The sequence below is a fragment of the Amblyomma maculatum genome, chromosome 6, assembly GCF_055883805.1.
Source record: "Amblyomma maculatum isolate TAMU_Amacu chromosome 6, ASM5588380v1, whole genome shotgun sequence".
In the NCBI taxonomy this organism is placed as follows: Eukaryota; Metazoa; Arthropoda; class Arachnida; order Ixodida; family Ixodidae; genus Amblyomma; species Amblyomma maculatum.
The window spans coordinates 21,892,901-21,917,861 of record NC_139349.1 but is presented as its reverse complement, the minus strand read 5'-3'; the positions used below and the strand labels follow the sequence as shown (position 1 = coordinate 21,917,861).

Sequence of the window (24,961 nt, the reverse complement as noted above, 5' to 3'; positions counted from 1 at the left end):
GTCTCCCCCTCTTCATGCACTGTCTAGTTTTGTCCCACCGTCTGCCAGTTCTTTTGTGCTGTTGTTTCCAGCATCAATTTATCTGTTCTCTGCCTGACCACCGAGGATTATGCGTTGGCTTCCGTGGCGTCTTTCGTTGTGCTGTTTAATTTCCTGTTAGCGAAATGAGTCGTCTGCAGCGCCAAGAGACAGATGCCAACTAGTGGTAAGCTCCTCCTACTTTCATTTTGTAGTCTCATTGCAATTCTTTTCTCTTTGGTGCTGCATTAGTCACACCACACTACATTAAACAGCACGGGCAAGTTCTGGTTGTTTATGCTGACGTGTGCATGCATGCCATGCTTACATTGACATTGCATCTTGGGTGCCTCTCAAGCTTGCATAACTGGCCGAGAAGAAGAGCAACGATGTCATTACAGTCCTGCTTTAAAAACTTGCCGCGTTTTGATGGATCTCCTGGTCGAAGTTTGAAGAAAAATCCTAAATCTATTAAACTTAACATCTGCGTAACACTCCTTGTTAGCGCTTCTCCGCGATTCACGCTCGATGACTCATGAAGTTCAGTAATGTGCAATTCGTTCTGCAATATGCAAAACTGTTCCTTGACGATGAGAACCTGTGCCCCAGCGCTCTCGATGCGTTGTATAATAGAAATAAAACCGCCAAGGCATGACCTCGCGTCTTTTAAATGACGTATGTCAACTGTCTTAGTGTCTGTGACCTGCACTGAAGCGACCACGCCGTTCTTTTTACTCGGCCGGTGATACTTAAGCTGCGTCGTTTTTCAACTGTGGGCCACTGTATCCTGGCGCGCTCCACTCGCGCTTTATATATGGCTGACATTTACGGGTAGGTCAGTGCATCGGACTGCAAACTTTCTTATCGGCATGTGGCGGTAATCGACCGAACAGCGCCGTGTGACGGATGTTTTGGCAGATTGAAGTGTAAAGTCCGCGGACCTTTGTGTCAGGATATCCCCCCTCGCGTTCGGCGCTATGAATTAACTGAGCTGTGAAAATGACAGAATTTCTTCCGTGGGTTGGTGCCCTACACTGCAGGGGAGCTCTGTAGCAGTTACGTCCGCTTTCGCAAGGAGATTCTTGGCGGCCGTCATGCAGTGTACAACCGAGCGGAGCAATCCTATAGCTTCGTCGTGAGGTGAGCTCAGCGCGCCGGTCAATTTTTGCGCTGAGTGTGTAGCTCCTGCAAGAATTTATTTAGCCAGCCCTGGTTGCCGAGTCCCGACCATGCGGCAGAGTAACTTCACCGACCCAGTGTTTGGAAAGTTTTCTGTACCCTGGCGCGTACGCAGGGGCCGCGAGGAACATGCGCGCTTGACCTGAGGATCATTTCCTCATCATAGAGGCTAATTGTATTGTTGCCATCAGGATGTTTTGCAGTCTTCTCCGCTACCGCTGTAAGCATCAGTAGATGCTGCAAAGGAAGGATAGAGCGCGAAAAGGAGAAACTGAGCTACAGCGCAGCGCACTGACAACTGCCTTTGCTGCCTCCTGTCGCTGTCTCGGGATTGGGGGTCGTCGACATGGCGCTGCCGGTATCCACGATGTCGTACGACGCGTTCGCCCATGCACGCGAGCTCGAGCTGACGTCGTGTAACGCTCGGCGGGTCGTCATGGCTTGCTCGACTGCCGCAGGGAGGAAAGGCAGACCGCGGCGCCGGCGTCACGGTTACGTAATTTCTGATTGAGACGCCTTAGTGATGAGGCTGATGCGCTTGTGTACGCACTCGAGCCGCCCAGGCAGAGAGTCGTCTAACTTGTCGGCTCGGGGAGACGTTCGTCCGCTTATGTGCAACGCCCAGTGAAGGCATCAGCTGCAGCGCTGAAGCAAACAAGCAGATATATAGGATAACAATGTTTCATGAGGACGTGATTAACGAGAAGTAATTGTCGCACTCTCGGCGCACGTATCAGCGATGTCGCGAGTAAAAAGATGGAGATGTGAGTGAGAGGAGGAGAGGAATGGTCTGTCGCTCTAGAGGGCCGCGGATTAGTTTCGCTCATAAATGAATTATTTTACGTCTACAAATATATCCTGCGTCACACAGGTGTTTTTGCAGTTTGCCGCTGGCGAAATGCGGCCGCTGCGGTATTGATGTGGTGCCGTCAAGGCGTCCTTTTACGTGGTTCAAAATTGTATGTGCCAGAAACTTGCATATTTCTTAGGAGCGTAGTGGAGAGCTGTGGATTGATTTCAACCGCCCAAGAATGACACGCACATTGAGGTCGCAGAAGCAGTGAAGCTGCCGGCCGATAAGTTTGAAATAACCGTGGCACGTTGTTTCCCTTGCGACATTTTCACGACGGGGTGTGTATACACCAGCTCAATGTGGCGGCACTGTAGTTAACAGAAAAATCAGGGGCCGAATTCCCGGTGTCGTTCCCACGGTTAGGAGAGAGAGTGACTGGCCGGGAGTCTCATGTATACACGGGGAGTCAGTGATGCCAAGAGAAGCGTAGTTTTTTTTTTTTTTTTTTATGCCGATTAATGTTTAACAGTAATCTAATATCATGGAGATAATTAATTAGGTAGCAGAAGAAAAAAAAACAGCCGTGTGCTCCTGGTGGTATTCTAACCCATGGTGCTCTTACGAGCTGGGCTACGGCGACGACTTTTCAGTATTATATTTTTATAGGTAATTTTGTTATCCGTGTAGCACTGCAACTTGCACTTCAACACTTCAAATTTCAACAAACATGGTAGCTTGAAACGTCTGTTAAGCTTAGAAATAGCGTTCGCTGTGCAAAGAGAACACTGCTTGCGCTTTCGTCGTTGGTCATTCGATTTAACGCAGCTCGGACGCAGTGCGGGCTTTGCTATATCGAATTATACTGTTACATGTTGAAATGGGAGGGTTTATTGTCTGATCGCTTTTGCGCGCACGCAGCTCGGTCCAGATTTTTATAACGGTCGAATGCAAAATGTAGAGTCGCTAAGCTTAAGTGGCGCTGCTTTTTACGTCTTTGCCTAAAGTTTGCTAAACTGCATGTGTGGGAGTTCAGCCCCGAGGTCACACACGTGGAGAAAATTCCGCGCAGGATGCTCCGAAAAGCTTACCAGATTGCTTTTGGAGCAAAGGACCCGACCAATAAACGTAGCGATTTGTCATCGCCGTTGTCTGCGTATAGCTTGGTGATCATCGGTCGTGTTGATGATCGCACACAGGTGTTGTAAGCTAGAAATGTGAGCAAACTATACGATGCGTCCCAGGGGGCACACATGGCAGCTGAGGTTCCAGCAGAAAAGCATCGGAAGTCTTTATTTTCTTATCCCTTCAAGTGCTTTATACGACGCGAATATAGCCCATTCATATTTTTTTTTTTCGTTTTCTGAAAAAGCAAGTCCGTATACGTGGACGTCATTACACGCCGAAACGCAGTAATGCGGTGCGTGACTCCATCATCGCACTAATGAAGTTGGTCGCCAGATTAATTATCGTAAACTTCGAGGTTCACAACTGCTCTGACATCAATGTGCTCATTAGGTTTACGTTCCCATCTCTAGGCCGCATGAACTTGTTTGGCAAACTTTTTGTTGAAATCTCTTGAGGCTGGTGCAGTCGCATTGCGGCCCAAATACATATCGAAGTGATCGCACTAAAGCTCAGGCCTGGCTATTCAATAAATTCATTCCACGCTTAGCCAAACAAATATTCGAAACATTTCAACCCATGACGCACTTCAAATTGATCCCACACTAGATACATGCATGGTTCGTTGCTGATTAATTAATTAATTCAATAATTGAATTATTGATTGATTGATTGATTGAAGTGGTTCATGCGAATATTGCTCGATGCATCTGTGGACGTGTGGCCCGCAGCGTTCACTGTGGCCCGAAGGCCATGGTTGCCATCGACGGTTGCCATCGACGGATCTCTAGCCGAACAATCTTTCGGGTACCGAGAGGCAGGAAGAGACCTCCATGCCTTAGAGAATGAAATGAAGTCAGTCAAGCATCACATGACATCACGAGGAGGATCAGTTCTTGGAGAGGACTTATCACGAGCATTTCAAATTCATATTGCATTTGGAGCACGAGAAAATGTGATTCCTCGCTCGCCAGGATCCGGAAATTACACAGAAAACACAAACAAATAAAAAAGGAAAACGATTAAAAATAAGGTGGCGCAGTGGTTACTGTTAGGGTGCTCGACTACTTACACAGGGATGCGGGATCGAATGCTTGCCACGCCGGCCTTTTCGATGGAGGCCGAGGCGCCCGCGTGCTGTGCGGTGTCAGGGCGCGGTGAAGAACCACAAGTGGTCGACATTTCCGCGGCCCTCCACTGCGGCATCTTTCATAGCCTGATTAGCTTTGGAAAGCTAAACATAAACCAAAACAAACAATGAAACAAATAAGCATCCAATGAAACGACCACACCCTTTCATTCTTTGTGGAAAAGAAAAACAGAGCGTGCTCGATTCTTTCTAAACCCGGATAGGCGCCACTTGAACTGGTTCGCATATTATAATTGGAGCAGTCGCTATTCATCAGAAGAGAGAAAAAAATTAAGATGAAGGAAAGATCAGCTTGCTCAGCGCATTGCTCTTGAAGACAGCCGACATTTGTCTGAAGTTCACGCAAATTAAATGACCAGTGCCTCCATTTCATTTTCGAAAGAACGTGCACCGTATAGGGACGAAGTATTTTAGGCGATTTTGTTAGAAAACGAGTGCGATTCCGTTCCTAAAGCCAACTCGTGGAGCTGGTATGTGCTTTATGAACAAAGGCTAAAGTTTCGGAGTCAGCGAGCAGCATCGCACAGCTCCAGCGCCCGTATGCGGCCCGCGGACTGCCTTTTGCGAACCCAGTATATGATGCTTAGAAAAGGTAGCCGGTGTTATACCAATTCAAGAAAAAGAATTTCAGCAGTTTAACCCTGCTAACTTCCAGACTAAGCGAAAGCTTCGTTAGGCTCAGTGATTACGTTTCTTGTTACTCATCATCGCTATCTATTCTAGCACATTCGAGAGCCATGTGGTGAGATTAGGTTATGTGATGTTATACAGAAGGCATGACCGCTGCTACATGAATGATGCAAGTCGGGGCTGTTTGAAGATCGTTGCGAGAGAAAGGCTTGTGAACTGAGGTGATCTAGAAACCGGGACTGATTGACTAGACATCTTCCTTTTGTAGCTAGTGCACTTAAACGCATTATAGGTTCGGAAATGCAGCCATTACATACGGGACCTGCTGCTGTGCGTGTATGCATGTCTACTGCACTAACAAGAACGTCCCCAACTCCCTTCCCTTGCTTGCAATTCCGGATGTACGTTGAGCCAAAGTCGATAATGACCTTGGCGTTTTTCGCCTACTTATGGTATAAGCAACTTCCTACACAACGGTGTGCAAGTAACAGCAACACCTCCACCTTTGAAAGCGGAAATGCGGTTATAGTTACGGTAAGGGGCGATGCCCTGTCTTATACTTTCGCTCATTGAACAACTTCCGCGTTTCCTGTACACGGGGGGACAGCAGTGAGCCACATCCGCCGAGCATCAGCCTCATCTCTACCCTTAGCGGTTTTTATCTGTCACGCCCCCGCATATGCGTGCGTCATGCCACGTGATTCATTCGCATTTATATTTTGTACAGGGTGAGAGAAATCATCTTCCCGCCGCGTATACTACTTCCATGTATAGCTGGCCACGCGCGATTCAGATGAACCGTCCTCTACAACCGTTGTTTCTTTTACCGCTTAGGCAAGGCCACTATGGAAGCACGTGTTGCACGTGTTGCTGTCTCTGTTTGTTTTGTATACCTTGAGCATGGAGGCAGGGTAAGGAGATTTAGAGCTCGAGATGAAGGCCAACACGCGTGTTTTTCCACTCCGGATACGGGCTCGAGGTCGCCCTTAAAAACTTTATTTGTTACTTTGCTTAACGGTAAAATTGCGTACAACGCCGCGCTAATGACGCCATGGGCTCAGAGAGGGATGCTACTCATGCGGAATTTTTCGCACATACTCTTGCATTTCTTTTCAATTATACAACGCTAGCTTTAATAGGAGAAGCCTTATATTTTGGAACATGCTGCACCGTTACCTCTTCATTCTTCATGAAACAGGAGCAAAAAGATGCGAAGTTATCAGTGACTAAAGGTTAGAAGCTCGCTTGGTTTTTATTGTCATGACCTGAAACGCGAAAGCGCCTTCATAAATATGCGTTCGAGCTCTGCACGTCGTTTCTCATGACTCGTCTTTTTTCGCTTCAAGATGCTAGAATCGCCTTATACCTGGGACTCTTGAGCCGTCTCTGTAGGTAGATATGCTGATCCCGGCTTAGAGGCTTATAATGATCGCGGCTTTTCGCGTCCCTCCAGCGAAAAAAAAAAAAAAAAAAAAAAAAAACTATTTTTGCTGTTCATCTTGCCAGACACGACGCCATACCCTAAGCTTTGTCTTTAGCATACTTTCTTTTCATTATCTGTAGACTGGCTTTTAATGGTATGTGTTCATTAGAAGGTTGCTTACGGCTGCAGGTAATAACTCTATACTTGCCTCATGATCATTTTAGTGTTGAATACTATCAGAAATCAGCTCGCGAACCGGAATATTTTAATCGGGATAAACGTGTCAACCTGCGTTTATACTCTCACCTTCCTTTCCTCTCTTCAAACTTGACGTAAAAACATTGTGTGTGTTTGTGCTTCGTTTTACAATAATTGCACTACGTACATTATCTAGACAAGCCTATGATGTCGATTATCAGGCTAACACTTCAAATTTCCTTTATCTTTCTTTGTGTCCTACAAGAATCCAATTTCTTCTCTGCTCTCTCTCTCTCTCTCTCTCTCTCTCTCTCTCTCTCTCTCTCTCTCTCTCTCTGCCATACACAGCAGTGATATCGTCAGGGGCTGCACTTTACTTCTTATTAACTAATTGATGTATGCTTTGCTCGTCTTTCAGCTAAAAAAAAAAAAAAAAAAGAAGCAGACAGCCAGTGTGTGCGTCGTGTGTACCTTGTGGACGACGAAAACGATTCGTCATTACAAAAAATACCCAAAACAAGAGAAAAAAATGTTCATTCGGCTCTTATAGTCCTCAGCATGTGCTGTGCGCTGGTTTTGTGAGGTCGGGGCCTTGCGCCGCTGTGACACACCAGTGAGCCTCGGGGGGCTGCGTTCAGCTAGACAGGGGACAGGGAAAAAAATACAGGATAATAAAAGACACAAAAGCAGTGATAATAAGAACAAAAATGAATCGACGAAACGTACTTCGCCATAAACACGTCGTGTGCGCGCGAAACAGATGTTGAAAGAAAAAAAACTTTAGAGTGAATCCGCGAGCAGTTTGCCCGGGGTGCCGAGCGCGCCGCGACATCACATCGCGAACAGGTGGGACGGTGGGGTGTCGATCTCTCTTTGTTTTGTGCCCCGCGCTCGAATGTTTCGCTTTGCTTCTTGATCGCCTGTGCTGATGCCGCTGCTGGCTCACATCGACGTCGACGGACAACAGCGTATTTGAAACGCGACTTTTGTCGCTCCTCTTTTCGGTCATTTGACGCTGGGTGTCCCGTGCGCAGGTGTGCAGCACGGTGTTGAAACTTTCGGGCCGCGATTCGTGCCTGCGTGTGTTTTTCGTCGCGTGCTCATCTCATGACAAGGAGAGACCATCCTGATTGAGTGCTGTAATAGTTTCGTCGGAAATGACGGCCACCCTGGAAAAGAAGTTTTCGCTCGCTCTATAGAGTGAATTGTTGTCACGTTCCGTGAAACCGACATTTTTCCGCACTCTACCGGAGGCGCCGAGCTGCTATGACGCTGACCTATTTCTGGGATGTTCTGCAGGTGAGCATTATCTCAATTTAGCCTCGGGTGTTCATGAGCACTTCGTAACCCTGTGGACCGACTGTGATAGCTTTTCTGGTATTCGAATCAACAAACAGAAGCGACGCTGATAAAACGCAGCGTATATAGTAAGGTGCTCCCTCAGCTTTAGACTTTCTATATCTCAAGTTCCAGTTTACTTTTCTACAGTGGCTGACCACTCAAAATTTCATTCTCTGCTCTAGTTTTGCTACACCTTCTTGTAACCTTTCTGATGATGAACATTTGCACTTGTTACCAGCGCCAAACGTACACCGCATAAGACGCGGACAAGAGGTACGTGCCACCTTTTCATTTTCGACGTATTAGATATTGCTTACCCGCTCCAGCGTGTTGTGCGTCCCTGTCTTTAGCCATCATTCCCCGACGGAGCGCTTCGCCATTTGAACGTTATCACTTCTATCATGTATTATTCCGCAATATGTAGACACTGGAAAACAGCTGAGCTCGCATTAGAGCGGGAACTAGATTTTGAACAAAATTATCTGGCTCTCGAAATACATACGCTTTTCATTCCACAATCGGCCGAGCCTGTGGAAACACGCGATTCGAGAGCGTCACAGTCGCTGGCTTGCTTACTGCAGTGATAGAAGAACCGTAGCTCCGCTACACATCCGTATAGTGCTCGGAAGCCGGCTATCAATCTCAATGCTATAAGCGCGGCGCGCAGCCTTTGTCGGCGACTCGGAAGACAACAGACGCAGCGGTCTTCGCACTTCTCTCCGCACATGAGCTGTCAGCGGGCATATACGTACGCCGTCAGTCAAAGATAGCCTCGAGCGCTCCGCGCGCATTTTCAGTCCATGCTGCTCGAGTGACCTCCGAGGCCCCCGCGTGTATAAATATAAACAAGTGAGACGAATTCGACCCGAGCGTTTACTACGGCCAGCCGTCATCCAATCAGAGAAGGTCGGCGGCGACGTCGCCCCTGATTGCCGCTGATCGCGTCGGTGCGCTTGAGGCGTCTTGCTCTTCTCGGCAGCGTTGCGCTCTGGGAATTTCGCGAGACGGCGACAAACGCCCGGATTGCTGATGGCTGAAGCTGCGGGTGCGCTGCGTTGCTCGTCGTTGTGGTGAGGGCTCTCCAAGCCGGGCTGTCAGCGAACAGCAGCGAGCTGCGTGCTCGCGGGCGGCTTTGGGCCTTTGTTGCTGGCTCGGTTTCGCGCGCGCTCTGCCACGCTGCCGGCTTGTTGGTCGCTAATAAGGAAGTTCCGAATTGAGCCCTCTGCTGCGCCCGCCTAGAGTTTGCCCGCTTGCTGGACCCTTTGCCGTTGTTAGTTATGTTCGTGGCGTATCGCCCTAGGCGTGTGCTCTTACCCCTCAGCCTCCTGTCTCCAATCTGCTGTTCGCTCGGGCACGAATGAATCTGGCGCTCTCTCTCTCTCTCTCTCTCTCTCTCTCTCTCTCTCTCTCTCTCTCTCTCTCTCTCTCTCTCTCTCTCTCTCTCTCTCTCTCACTGCCTGTACTCTCGCTCTCTCTGCAATCCCGTTCAGTCCTTTATTGTTTCATTCGCTTCTTGAATGAAGTTGAAGCGAGTCGGATGCGTGGCGAACACCCCGCTCCAGATTGAGCTTCGGCTAAACAATGCTTCCGCTCGCCACGCTCGTTGCGAGAGGGCCACATTTCTTGAAGACATGCTTGGAGAATCGCCCCGCTTTACTTTCACTGCTTCCGAGTCAATTGAATGGAAAGGATTTCGACGCAGGCTTTAGGTGGAACGTGTAATTCCCCAAGCTAGTCTGCATGGCGCCTAGAGAACAGGATGACGGAATTGCAGCTCTTTCGAGAAGGTGCTTGAAGCGACCGATGGGCTCGACATTTTGTACGTGCCTGTGGGAACCCTTCGCGTGGCACTTTGTCCTACAGATCAAATACAGAAACTCAGTGTTGTTCTACAACTTCCAACGCATGATCGTGTTGAGGAATGCCGAAGGGAAATTTATTTTGAGCATATAAAAGTACATACTTGAGAAACTGTCGAAAAATATCTCAGTTTGGAATATGTATGTTCACCTGTACTTTAATGGCGAACTTGGAAGCTTGACTTTTTCCTGCTTCAGTAAGGCAGCGTTCAGAAGCCAATGTGTGATGAGTATAGCACCGTGACGAATTTCGGAACCTGTTCAAAGGTGTGGGGGCCCATCTCCTCCTCCAGCGAGAGGTCGATCGCCGTACCTTGTCGAGGTGAGTCGAAGGCCATCCATTACCTCTTGTGCGCCCGCAGCCATGGATGCCCGCAGCACCCCTTGCCCTGCTATTCGCACACTGCATCAGCCCACGCTCGCATCCAAGAGCACCAGTTTTATTAATTTTTTTGTCCGCTTGTTCCTTTCTTTCAAAAACGAGGGCAAGGGTGATGAGAGAGTATGAGACGGCTGCGTACAATTCGAGCCATGCCCTTGCACACTGTTTCGATGCCGCTCCAGTTTTTGCCAAACCAACACGAGCAAGCAAGCACGGGTTCCCGTCATGCAGCCCATTTTGCTGCTCGCATAGTGCGCGAAGAGGAGACTCGCCGCCAGAACGAAAACAAATTGCGGCCTCCCTCACCCCCGGCGGCGTTCCTTCGGTACTCCGATGGCACACCCGACAGCTCGCGAGGCTGTTGGTGCACCCCGGCAACAACAACACGCGCTCTCTCGCGGCTGTGGCCCGAAAAACCTTCGGCGCCCTCCTCGCTCGCTGGGGCGCGGAAGAACGCGACCGCTGAGCGTAGCCGTCGTGTTCCATTAAGGCTCGTCCGAGCTGCCATCTATCAAGCCCAGATAGATGGGCCCTTAAAACAAGCGACGGCTCTGCTTATGGGCCGAAAGGAGACCGCGCGGGCAAGGGTGCTTCTTCGTACCTCGGCGCAATAAGAAACGAGACGTTTCTCAATAGAATGTTTTTTAATCTCTTGTACGCAATGATGCGACGCTTGTTGCCTTTGTATTGCACGCCTGTCGCCTTGCGCCCAGAACTTTCTCGGGCGTCTGGACGCGACACGTCTATAGCAGAGTCCCTCAATACTTTTCTATAGCTAGGATTAGGCTAGGGGAGTTTTGTGGCTGACTACTGGGCTGTAAGCTTAGAGCCTACTAGGCTGTTTGTGTGCGTATGGTTATTCGTCTGGAATCGGCTGTCACTTTGCTGACAGTGTCGTGACTCGTTAGCGTTGCTTCGGAAGAAAGCCCTCCCTCCCTTCTTTTCTGAACGTTTAGGAATAATTTATTAGCGAAAATTAAGCAGGATGCCCGTAAAGAGTGTCGTAGCAGACTGTAAATAATGTTTTGACAATGTGTAGTGAATGTTTTGTCACCAAAATTAGAACACTAGTGTTCGTATTTTGGGCTTTGCTTGGACTTAGGCTGCAGCATTGGAATTCCTGGCCTTCGGTCTTTACTACGTACTGTATACTTCCTGACAAGCAGCACACTGGCCTGGGCCTCTTACTGTCAGACCCGATGATAGCATGCTTTTCTTGTACCTACTGACTGTAGTTCCGGCCAGCGAGCGTCCTGGTGACGTGCCATTTTGCTTAATGGTGTCTGTGTAAAAGAAATCAGAAGAGCATGTGTGTGTGCACGCTACTAGTAATCTATGAACTAGTTGATATATTCATTTGTGACGTTAACACAGACCGACTGTGGCTCTGAGTATTGCTGTACTGCGGTTCGGCCGGTCACAAGTGAGGGATGCAGCGACCTTCTTAGCTGCTTCGAGGACAGTCTTGAGCAGCGGCTCTTTTTTTACTGGATAACTCCTTCTACAGCCAAAAGGCTGGGGTTCTGTATATATCGGCAATTTCTCCGACCAAACTGCACCCCATGAGAGGGCTGTCGCTACCCTCTAGTGGCCCGGCTTCTACCACACTCATTGGCGCTAGTAGCATTTCTCCTTCCCTAAGATCCGGATAATCGGCGTAGCAGTAGTAAATGTAGTAGCAATACCTGCTTTCTTGCCGCGTCGCCTGCCGCTTCCCCTCATCCTTTCAGTTGCCACTCTCGTCTTGTGCGCCGTTCGCTGCTTGACGCCGCTTCCTTGCACCTAGCTGTCGTAGGCATGGTCGTAGCACCGTTCGGTTTCCCACCTGTTCTTACCTGTCCTCCTCATGAATTCTCCTTGCCCGCATGTACCCCCTCTCCCCTTCCCTCCCCTGTCTCCTTTCCGCAGTTCCGTTTGAGCGCCAACCACCAACTCTTGTGTTTTGCTCTTCCTTTACTTCTTCCATTCCTTCCCTGCCGGTGGGTTGGCGTTTTTAGACCTCCGCGCAGTGAGGTTCTCATTTTTGTTGTCTCTCGTCTCCTTTGTTGCTTCCCCAAGCTCACTTCGCTTTTATGCTTAATTTGCTCCTTCTCCTTCACTGCCACACTTTTCGTTTTCTTTCATCTGTCTGCCTGTCATAGGCGAGAGCAGCGGGAGCTCTGTGCGTTTCTTGGTTGAACTATACGCGAAGATGAGAGAGTCGCCCGTCGTCCATTATATTCTCGGCAGACCGTTTCAGCCGAGCACTGTTGCCCGCCCCCCTGCGCCTTCTTTTTGCAGGCACTACTTTTGTGATTTTTTTTTCGTTCTTGCTTCTTTTTGCTACCACCCAACTAAACAAAAAAAAAAAAAGAAAAAAAACTGCATGTACGCGTCTTGAGCCTATCCCCAAGCGCTCGAGTTAACGTCTCCTGCCTATCATCTCTCGCTCATTAAGCCTTCTTTCTCCTTCACGCGGGCTGCATTCGTCGAGCAGCGGCAGTTAACATGCATTTGTTGTTGTCGCCTTGCACAGCCACAAGTGTGTGTGTTTGAAAGTGGGGCTCTTGGATACCCCCTCTATGACGAAGAAACAAAGAAGATAAAATAGACGCCCCGGAGAGGACTCCATCCGTTATCGTTCCTATGCGACAACGCACGACAGCTTCCGAGATGCGCCAGTTGTCTTCCTTGTTTCCACTCTGCTTTTGGAAAGAGAAGGAAACGAACGTATATACGAATCGCACGAGGCGGGAGGGGGGACAGTGGTAAAGAGGGAGAGGCGACAGGTGGTATGGGGCGGAGAGGGTACAGGCGGCAGGGTAACGTTGGCGCCGTACTAGCAACTTTTGAGAAAGCGAGCGGCTTCCCTAATTACAGCGCTTATTTCGGGCTCGTTTGTGAGTGTGGTTGCCGCTGTGCGCTCGCTTTTCGGAAGCAACGGCTTTGAAGAAAATGCTCCCCGCCAGTCGGAAAGCTGAAACGCCTTTCTTTCACTTGATTGGCTTAGCACCGCTGTAGTGGCTCAGCGCATATCGCGAACATGAAAGCAACGGGTCTGGTTTGTGACCTCGGCAGCCGATCCAGAGTCGAAATGCAAAAATACTCTTGTACGGAAATTTGGGTGCATCACAAAGAAACCTACATTCGAGGTCCTTCACGACGAAGTACCTCCAGCAGCTCTGGAACACGCAGTTAGCTGTGTCAATCTTGCCACCATAAAATTGACTTCTTTTTCTCTGGCTTCATAGATATAAACTTTTTTTGTTGCGTATGCTGAATTTAGTCACTAGCCCTGTATATAGCATTGTTAAAACTTTCTGATTCATTGTCAATGTTAGATTTCGAACCACGTTCGTTCAGTCTAAGTACACAAAGGCTGAAGTAATACGAAAACTATAGAGTTCCCTTTGTCCAGTTAATTGCTGTCATTTATATCGAAGGTTTCAACGAACGCTTTCGAAAATTGCTAAATATAGGGAGTTCAAGACAATATTGTGTATATATCTGCAAGTACAAACTCTCAGTCTTGGCGGAGGCGAATACAGTTTCCTGCAAAAGTTTAAAATTTACAACTGATTGACAAAAAGTCTATAATTATTTTTTTTAATTAACTCAGTTGAGTAGTTGGTGCGAATGGGGAATCCAAAGCCGCGAACGACACGATGTCATAATAGTTTTGAAGGATAACTCTCTTTCTAAAGCACCGCAGCTCGAAGAAGTTCGGCTCTGTTTTTTCTCCCCGCCTGGAACCTACACTGAAGGCATTGGACGCACATGAAGCTCGGTGCAGAAGGGACGTGCGCTGCCGACGTGTGGCCGCGATGATGGCGCCAAATTCGAACTGCTTGCTCTTCTGTGTTCGTGTCGTGCGTTTTCTTTTCCATCGCTCTCAAAAAGGATGACCACGTTGTTCGAAAGGACTGATTTTCCTCGCGGCAAGCTGCGAAGTTAAATATTCTACATGGCGTCGCACAATACAGCGATTCGGCGTCGCAGTCGCTGCAACACGTCATCAGCGGTCGTCGCGTATGCACTAATCTTAATCCGTGTCTGACGTCGACAGTTTCGGTTTCGTGAGAGAGAAAATGAAAACGCCGAAATTTCGTGCGTTACAACGCTCTGCAAAATTAATAAATTAGACCTCAAAACCTGATATATGGCATCGTCATATGCGCGCTTTCAAACTGCCTATAGGTACTTCCAGCAAAATTTCGCTAATTAAATAGTTATTAAATTTAGTTAGCATCAAAATCAAAAAGGCTTTGCAGTAAATTATGCCCACCGAAACAGAGATTTTCTTTCTGCAAATATTTTTCTTCTATTTTTAACTGCTTGTATTATGAATTTTAGAAAGTGTTCGCTGAAACACCTGGTATAATCCCACGGCTCAGAACCGCTGCACGTATTCTGCTTATAACTACGCATTTGGCCGCTATCTACAAGGCGCATATGTCAGTGTAGTCTGGATTATGCCGCAGAGGCGACATGTTACGATGAGCGAAGTTTCGTACATGCAGCGTATATATCGGACAGGATTTGTCGCAATCTGATGGCGCATTATCTGTATAATCATTTCACCATCGTGCACACTCCACCTCAGTGGAACAACAGATCAGCGCAGCAAGTCTGCACACTCCGGGAAAGAAAGAATTTCGTACCTGAGATACAAAACTGCGGAAATGGATGTGCGAGTGTGTGTTGCGAGCAGTTACAGCTCGGGCATACAATAGAGGCGGCAGTTTTGCCTCTTGAGACCAGATATGTCCGGCTGGAGTCGGTTCGCCTCGTCCTCTTGTCTACACGTGTCTTATCGCGGACCATCCTGTGTTCAGTCGCAGTGCCAACGCGGCTGACCCCTTGTGGCTGCTCCCGAGGCAAGCTGCTGCCACGCTCAGAACACCTGCAAGGGTACAAGGTATCTCTCACATCGAGCATGCACTTCTCGACTGGCTGGCCCGTTCTGCCGGGACGCTTATCAATGACACACACACACACAAAAGGGTTGCTTGCGCAACCCTGCGTGAATGAAACACACACACACACACACACACACACACACACACACACACACACACACACACACACACACACACACACACACACACACACACACACACACACACACACACACACACACACACACACACACACACACACACACACACACACACACACACACACACACACACACACACACACACACACACACACACACACACACACACACACACACACACACACACACACACACACACACACACACGCACGCACGCACACACACACACACACACAGAGAGAGAGAGAGAGAGAGAGAGAGAGAGAGAGAGAGAGAGAGAGAGAGAGAGAGAGAGAGAGGTGCCTCACGACAGATCCCCGCCACGACGTGAACACTATGTACTGTCACCTCTCCTGTATACTTCCTTCCCGCAAAGTTTCCCGTGACAAGCACGCAGCATGGGATCACTTCAGCGCGTTTGCCATCATTTATTCGCTATAAGGGGCAGACTGTGGACGGTGACAGAGAAAGAAAGAGGGAGTCAGCAGATCGGCGCAACTGCATCGAAGACGCCCCCCAGCTCGGACTGGCTCTTCGTCGACCGGTTTGTAGTCTATTAACCCTCATTAGGCGCAGTGGTCTCCGGCTGTTATCCCGCTTGTTCGCAACAGGCTCGACCCCGTCGCGGGCGCTACGCTGCGACTGCTGGAGGGGAATGCCGTCTCTCTCTTTTTTTCTCTTTCTCACGCACTTGCGACTGAGCTACCATCGTCCAACCGCGGAGGTTCTTGGCGATGCTTCGCGATAGCATCTGACTCCATTCAAGTTCTCTCTGAGGGTTCACTGGTCGAGGGATTACCTTCGTTCTTGCAGAGCGCACCTGTAGGCAAAGTGGAAAAGAGAATGATTTGCATATAGCTGGGGAGAGAGGGTTGCCGAGCCTTTGAAAGACCCCGCGACTCATGCGTAACTGTCGCGGTGATTAGTTATATGTGTGTGTGTGTGTGTGTGTGTGTGTGTGTGTGTGTGTGTGTGTGTGTGTGTGTGTGTGTGTGTGTGTGTGTGTGTGTGTGTGTGTGTGTGTGTGTGTGTGTGTGTGTGTGTGTGTGTGTGTGTGTGTGTGTGTGTGTGTGTGTTAGGTGTGTGTGTGTATATATATATATATATATATATATATATATATATATATATATATATATATATATAGACAGTGCAGTGAAATCGCCAATAGGGAACGACGTAGCGGCGCTGCTGCCTCTTGCCTTTTGAACACAATGCTACGGCATTTCTTTCTGAGTTCTGCAAATTGAATTGGTAACTTGCATAGCGTCGCGTGTCCTTCTCCAAAAAAAAGAAAAAAAAAGAAAGGAAGAGAGAAAAAAAGAAATGAACAGATTTTTTTTTTTTTTTTTTTCCTCGCATCCAGTACTCCAAGGGCACAGAGATGAGGCCCTTCAGATGTCATTATAACCCGCCGATTTCTGTGGTTGCGTTGCTGAAAGCTATTGGTTGGTTGGTTGGTTTGTGGGGTTTAACGTCCCAAAGCGACTCAGGCTATGAGAGACGCCGTAGTGGAGGACTCCGGAAATTTCGACCACCTGGGGTTCTTTAACGTGCACTGACATCGCACAGCACACGGGCGCCTTGCTTTTCGCCTCCATCGAAAAGCGGCCGCCGAGGCCGGGATTCGATCCCGCATCCTTGGGAACAGTAGTCGAGCGCCGTAACCACTGCGCCACCCCGGCGGGGAAAGCTATTGCAAATGACCGAAACTGGCGGTGTTTCTGGGGACACGCGGCGTGGAGATTCCCGTCTACCACACTATATTGTGGTTCACTGTTGTCCGGACGTACGAAACTGCAGCACTCACTTGATGAGGGCTTAAACAGCTGATCTGTCTGCCGGTGAGGCCAGAATAAAATCTTTTTTTTTTTTTTTTTTTTTTTTTTTTTTTTTTTTCATCCGGACGAAAAAGACCATGTCCGTACACCGCTGTTGTTAGAGCGGATCATTGAAACCGGCGCAAAATCATAAAGTATATAATGTGTACCGGTAGGCACCCCCTCAACTTTTCTTTTGTTCTTTTCTTTTTCCGTTTTGAGAGGTGCCCCAAAATGAGGAAATGATCCTTGTAAACTTGAAGTTTGGAAGCTTCCTTCATTGACTTTGCTCGCCCCATTGTGGGCGAGCAACCCACAATGCGATTGTCGAAACCAATATTAATGGTTTCGACAATCGCAGTTTTCGCTGAATCGGTGAATAAGCCCCCCTCTCTCACCACCACATTTAACTGTCTATTTATTAATACTCTTTACACCTTTCGGATACGGAGGAGGAGGAGGGGGGGGGGGTGCACATTTTGCTGTGTCTAACATGGAGACATCTCACAGGAAGGTAGCTTCAGAAAAGATAAGTATATATAGAATGGCCAGTGTCGCCCAAGAGTAATTCACTGTAAGGAAAAAAAATAAAAAAACAAAGAAGAAGAAGATAAACTGAAGGAAGCTGAGCAGATCTCGGGTGTTAGTTCCCTCAGAAACTTGCTCACCATTCAAGCAATGAAACAACGTAAGCTACAAATGCAACAGCCGCCTACTCTTGTTTTCTTTGTTCATAAATTCAAAATCAGCTTTAAAGGTTTTAACGACAGGACTGATTTCAGAGAATCTATAAAAAACAAGTTGCAGCACGATGTCCGCCGTGGTCCTCCTTTTCGGACTCCTTTTTCTTGCCTCGGAGTTTACGCCAAGTGAACGCTGCCGAAACGTCAGCATTGCAACGCAAACCCACTCGAGTGAATTTATTGGCGGCCGTCTAGTTTCGCGCGCTTTTGATGAAACTCGGCAGCACCCGACTTCGCGGGAAAAGCGCGCGCACTAGAGGCATAAGGCTCAAGAAAAAAAAAAAAAAAACTGTTGCCCCTTTCGTGTGGAAACTCGCTGCGCGCGTTTTCTCGGCTTGCATATATATGCGCACCAGGCATTTCCCCTTACAGCGTGTGACCTTCCGGCCTTGTTTGGTTGGCGCATTTGGCGCTGCCAGTCGCGTCAGTTTACGAGGCTGCGTGCCGAACCGAACATGACGTAAATTACGCTCGCGCCTGAAGCTAGATAGCTCCTCTTCGCTTATATAAGCTGTCTTCCTCGCGATGGTCTTGCGTCAGCTAACTCCTTAATTATACCGCAGACGAGTGAAAAGAGGTCATCGCATTTTCACCGAAGACCTCTTATGATATATGGTGGTCTCAGTCGAATAATATTGACAGGGGGAAAAAAAAACAAGTCAACATGCTGATATTGGGACAGTTAAGCGAACCCATCTAAGCTGAACCTTTCCCGAAAGCTTGGCTACGTCTTTATCGCATCGTTTGGCGTCACAACTAAACCTTTCTGGCATTATATACGTAACTTTTTTCGCTCCGCCGTGCATTAATCGCCGCCACACAGCGAGCCCCACCTGGTTCCAAGCCTGTGAGACATCAGCTGCCGCGAAGGCCCTTCCGAAAGCTGCGGAGCAATAGAGTTCTTTAACGATGGTGTACACCCGCGTCAAAGGAACGCGTTTTTGAACCCAAAAGAAGACGAAGAATTGGGTGGAGAGGGAGTCGCAGAAGAAAAAACCGTACGCATGAGAGGAGGAGGAGGAGGGAGGAATGGAAGAGTGAGAGTTTCGGTGGCACAAGGCAGAGGGCTTATCGGGAACATACGGGATGGCGCGGTTTTCGTCCATATAGTGCGAGATGGCGCTAGTAGAAGAAGCTGAGGCGGCTAAGAACGGCGGCGTATGCGCCACTCGCAAACGTTCTTTGAACACGCCAGTTCCTGCAGAACAGGAGCGTGTTCACGCACGCACGCACTGCTAACACACAGTCTGCCCGCGTGGTATTGGCCCTGAATGGTGGAAAACGGCTGGGGTGGCGGGCGCTGCAGGTGTTGTTCCCACGGTCCGGGGTGAAAGGTCGCACGGCGTCGTGTCGGTCCCCTTCCCGGTTCTTCACTCTCGCCTACTCCTGTGCGCCACCGGCTGGCTGTCTTGTAGAGCGCTGGTGTCTCCCGCCTTGCAGGCTTTGGGCGGGTGCACCGCCATGCAGAGAGAAAGGAGGCTGAAGAGGAAAAGGAGGGTGCACACAGTGGTGGTCTCATCTGGGTTCATCTCGGACCTCCCTCCGTCGAGGAGTAGCTTCTGCTTCATCTTTCACTGAAATATATTTCTTTTTCGCGTGTCCTTCCAACTAGAATCTGTCCATGTTTACGTCGACTCGTGCGCGGCAGCGGCCCTGAAGAAATGCGCGTGGGAATTAAGATTAGCGAGGCCAGCTCTTGAGAAGCTTGCTCAGGCATCCGGGATGCTTGGCTGTTCGTTTCAATCTCAAAGCTTTGTCGTGGGGGGCAAACTGTGAACAAATCGAAACGCAAATGCATGCGAGACATAGCAGGAATACATGCGCGTATTTTCTCGCCCAGCGTCGGCTGTGATTTTGTAACAGAAACACTGATCTCAAAATAACCAGTGCAATCAATTACTGCCGGTGTGTCATTAAGAATAGCTTGCAGCGATGTCATAACGGTCGCTGTGCTTGAAACCAGAAATCATGGGCGAAAACCTGGTTATTTTGCTAATTCCTATATCGAAACCTGATCCGGCGTACACTGAGGAGTCTCTGAGTCCGGGGAGGACGCCCGTAATACCAGGAGCAAACATTGTCTAAGTAGTTTGCATGTGACGTCACTGGTGGGGTCTGCTCGTTGCTGTTTACGATCCGTGACTGGTACTGCCAACCACAGGAGTTGCATTCGCTCAGTGAAGTAGAGGCATATAATCAAATTGATACAGGAAATGCCTGTCCTAGCGAAAACCGAAACCATAAAGGGAGGAGGAGGGGGGGGGGGGGGCGCTTTGAGAGCTCTTTTATGCGTTATGATTAATCGCAATCTCACGGTGGAATTTCTTTTTCCAGTGATAGTTAGGTGTAGATATAAGGATAGCTGTGTTCAGAGGCATTGCAATCTGTCGACAATAACTCTTTTAGGTCGTAGAGATGCCCTCGCTTGCTTCTTTCTATACCTGATCGACTGAGGGCAAGTATCATTCACTAGCCCGTAAAACGGGCTTACTTATGGAGTGGAATTTACGTTACATGCATTCTTCATTTAACCCGCACTCAATATGAAGCAGAAAATGCGATCGCAATGTGCCAGCAGGCAAAGGGAAAAAGAGAGAAGCAATCTGGAAAAATGGAGGGTGCACGGGTGAATGGGGAGGAAGGGGCTGAAATGAAAGGGCGTCACTTTCCACGGTCGCCGGCAAAACCCACTTTGCAGCTACTATCTACAAAGAATTGAGAAAAGGAGTTCTCTCCCTCACTCTTGCCTTATTCATCTTTTTTCAGTCTGCGGGCTGTTGTTTCCCTCTTACTTTTTCTTTCTTTACTTTTGCGTTCCCTGGGACTCCTTATGCGCCCCCTTCCCAGTTTTTTTTTTTTTTTTCGCAATGTACTCCTGCTCGTTCGTGGTCCTTTCTATACCGGTCGCTGTTCTGTAACTGTTTGCATCATGTCAAGGACGGTCGGGTTCGCACCCCACCGCTTGTGGAGAGGGAGCAGAAGCAAGGGCGGCTTGCACCTGCCCGCGCCAATGGTCTCGCACTGTTTCCGCGTAGCTTTACCGAACAGGAAAGCGGAAGTAACGCCGAAAGCAGTGCGGAGGTCTTTCCTTGTTTTTGTTTCTTCCGCGAATGGGGCCAGTGCGGTCGCTGGAAAGCGATAAGATTTATACCCCGGTTATTCAACGTCTTATCCAGCTGTTTAGTGTTGTTCGCTGTTGGCGATTCATGTGACGATCACCTTGTCGTCTCTTGTTCGTCATCGCGTCCCTGAATGTGCTTTATAAGTTGGGGACTCGGGAAATTCGCGCAGGTTACGCAAGAACTCTCCAGTGTGATGCTAGGAGATGAAGGTGGCGTAATGATGACGTGATTTATGAAGTGCCTTGGACGAAATTATTATTTATTTATTCTATTTGTTCATTTCATTCCCGTCAGGTCCATTGGGCATGGCAAAGAGGAAGGAGGGGGGGGGGGGTGAGGGTACTTTTCAAGAAAGTTCAAAACAAAAACAGTAAACACATATAACTAATTATAGGTGCGGTTCCCGGGGAACAAGAAGCGAAGAGGTTAAATCTATAGAATAAATGAAGCTAACAATATAAACATACAAACCATAAGCGGGACTTTTGAAGACAAAGAAACATGAAAAGAAAAATGGCACTCAATGCAGTAATATGTGGCTACAAAAAAAAAAAAGAAAAAACACACAAATATACTACCCGTTTTAAACGATTTCCGTGACCAGCTAAAGAAAGAAAACAGGGACAATGCTGCAATTTCCTGTGGTCATCAGGTTAGCCAAAGCAACTCAGAATTATCAGATATTTTAACAACAAAACGGGAAAGGTGATTCCAACCCAGCTTATGGGCTGGGGATTAATGATATGATTGATGTGTTATGAAGGGGGAACACCAACCTTATAACCGTGGTCGATTCGAGCTGAAACAATAGGGGGTTATCAATTTATTCTGAAGGATGGGGCTGTCACGCTATCTTATGAAACAGGCAAAGACGGAATATTTTTTTACGATGTGATAACATTGGTAATATGATGCTTGCTTTCTTAACAGTGGCGCTGGATTTGCGATGATAATTAGAAAAAAATGAAGCGTGTTGTCCGGTAATGCACAGAATTAAGTTGGTTGATGATCGTCTCTTGACTGGGGTCCCAGATAGATGCAGTTTAGTACGAACTAAAGATCTGTAAAGAAGTAATTCTACGAGGCTAGATGAGAGACGAAAATTAAAAGGCCTCGCCTCCAAAGTCACAGAATGGTACTGAAAGAAGTTCGCTGATGAATTACGTTTTGTAGATGGCACGGTTTTTCTTGCTCCTATACTTCCTGTGTCGCCTGCGTCAATGGGGCGCAAAAAATTATAACCTGCCTGTGCTTGGAACTCTGCACGATGAAAAGCAGCTTTTATTGCGTTTAGCGCACTATTTTGTGGGTTAAAATTGGCGCATGAGTCAGCACTGCAGGGCAAATGTTTCTGATTCGAAAGCACGACTCGCCATCGTTCTTTCATTCCTCACACTTTATGTGGCTAACTTTTGGACTTCACATTTTTTAAATGACGTGACGCGCGCTCAGATTTCTGACGCAGGTTAGTTTGTTTTCACAAGCACCTACTAACTCTGCTGTTTCACTATGTAGACTGAAAAGAAATGCAGCTCGGCTTTACGAAAGCTCTAGTTTCTTATATATATATATATATATATATATATATATATATATATATATATAAACTCAGGATGAACCGTCGACCATGTTGGTTTTGCCGAGCACGCCGCGCAGATTGCGCATTTTCCTATTCCACTGCGGGGTTCTTATAAGTGGCTCACGACCACAACAGAGAAAACAAAAAATCACTAAGTTCGTATGCGCGATGTGGCAAATTTTGTACCACCGTAGTGCAATATTATTATTACCGCTGCATGAACGCTTGTATGATTTACAAGGCGTCGTTTGTCATGTCGCGTGGATGACCTACGGCGAGTACGCGAACCGGATGACCCGTCTTTCGCAGGCTGTTGTGTAAATCTCTTCGTATATAGTTGCGATGAGCCAATGGCCGCCTGGCGCAGCACTATATTGCAGCGCAATCCTTCATAGCATATATGTGCTGCACCTGCTGGAAGGCGACACGTAGTTTCTCTTGCAAGACAGAGCGGCCAACGAAAGCAGCGGACGTTGGGCCATATAGCGAACTCTAGTGGTAAGTTGCGAGCAATCGGTAGAACAAAAGGTTTCAGAGGAGCGTTTGCGGGGCTTGTCAAGGGAAGTTCCACTTATATACTGTCTTATACATGCACACTTTTTTTTTCTTTTTCTTGTCGGATCTATCCATTTATTTCGCGGTCCCCTTCAGTTATCGTGTCCGTAAAGATGCGCGTCAAGCTCTGCGTGGAGTCTCTGCACGCCACACCTTAGGTACCGGGTAGCTAGACCATGCAGAGATATCTCGGTGGTGGCCCGCTGCGTGTGTTTGCAGAATGGCAACTATACTCATATGCTGGCTCTTCGTGCGTGGGAAGAAATTCTTCGCCGATGAATGGAAGCATTTTTCATCTCGCGGCCATGCCACGTGTGCGGTCTCTTCGCTTTGCCCCCCCCCCCCCCCCCCCCCTCTTTGCTTTTGTATTTCCTCTTCCGCGACAGGCCCCCGCTCTCGGGTTTCTTTTGGAATTCGTAGAAAAATCATCTTGCGTCAGCTTCAGTCGGTCGCCATCGATGGGTGCAAGCTTGCCTCGGTCGACTTAGAAGTAATGCGGTCGCCGAAACTGGAATTAGGGGCTCGTAATCGAACTCCCACGTAAAGTGGCCTATGTCAGTCGCAACTGTCTAGAATTCCACGAGGAGTGGCGTGCGTGTTAAACGCATACGATGCTGGAACATTAGGGTCAGCAGTCAAGCGTCAAAGCTATTACTGAACCATCGCGACAGGTAGCTCCCCGAAGGCGCACGAAAATTGAACACCTGCACCGCAGGAAATGTCATCGTTGACAGTTTGTCTTAGTAATGTGCAGGCTGCTAACAAGCTGAATATGATGTATAATGCATTCTCGATTTAAATTACAGTCAAGGCTAAGAAGCGAGAAAAAGAAGAGAGAATAATTCAAAATAGCAACTTATAGGGGATGTTAGAACGCTGATGTAAAGAAAACGGAATTCGGCATATGTCGGCTACGAACATATTTCTGTGCGTCAAATTCTACCTGAAATGTTCGGAGCCCTTACCTCGTTTTCACGCGTCCGGTGAAGTTGAGATCGTTGTTAGGTTCTACCTAGCTGAGCGTCCGTTAGTGTTAATTAAAAAAAATCCAAACCGTAAATCCGATTATAGTGGGCGCGTAAACAAAAAGTCCCTAGCATTGCGGTCAGGAAGTTCGTAATGAATGAGACGGCAGAGGATTTAGGAGTCGTTCCGCTGTACGTATGTGTAACACACACACACACACACACACACACACACACACACACACACACACACACACACACACACACACACACACACACACACACACACACACACACACACACACACACACACACACACACACACACACACACACACACACACACACACACACACACACACACACACACACACACACACACACACACACACACACACACACACACACACACACACACACACACACACACACACACACACACACACACACACACACACACACACACACACACACACACACACACACACACACACACACACACACACACACACACACACACACACACACACACACACACACACACACACACACACACACACACACACACACACACACACACACACACACACACACACACACACACACACACACACACACACACACACACACACACACACACACACACACACACACACACACACACACACACACACACACACACACACACACACACACACACACACACACACACACACACTTTATCTGTACCGTTGTCTCCATTTACCATCACTCCATTCTGCATCACGATCCGCTAGTTGTGACATTCCAGTAGCATATGTCTATCTGGCGTATGCGTCAGACTTGACGATAACGCTAGTGCATCCCTACGCCGTGATTCCCACGGTATGAAACACTCAGTATCGTACCTTTGGGAACAACTTTTCATCACTCTATTGTTTCTGTAGCAGTAATGTCAGAACTTCTGCCCTTTGGACTGTTGCGAATACATGAAGAAAGCTTGCATTCCCGATCGCCGCACGATCGCCTGCAAGTACTCATACCTCTCCTCGCTCGCCTAAATTAT

At 48.1% G+C, this 24,961-nt stretch overlaps 1 protein-coding gene and 1 long non-coding RNA gene across 4 annotated transcripts in view; one reads left to right on the top strand and one right to left on the bottom strand.

Annotated features, from left to right (window-relative positions):
• The window catches only part of pnt (ETS transcription factor pointed), a 325,056-nt gene that overhangs the window by 182,074 nt on the left and 118,021 nt on the right, over window positions 1-24,961 (top strand). The window lies entirely within an intron of this gene.
• Window positions 1-24,961, bottom strand: part of LOC146185247 (uncharacterized) — a 130,646-nt gene that overhangs the window by 77,929 nt on the left and 27,756 nt on the right. The window contains exons 2-3 of one of the 2 annotated variants that reach the window (XR_014707974.1): window positions 14,736-14,977; window positions 7,052-7,151 (exon numbers count right to left, since the gene is read on the bottom strand). This is a non-coding gene — a long non-coding RNA (uncharacterized LOC146185247). Of the gene's footprint in view, window positions 1-7,051; window positions 7,152-14,735; window positions 14,978-24,961 lie in introns of those variants that run through there. The other variant, XR_014707975.1, reaches the window with a different exon arrangement.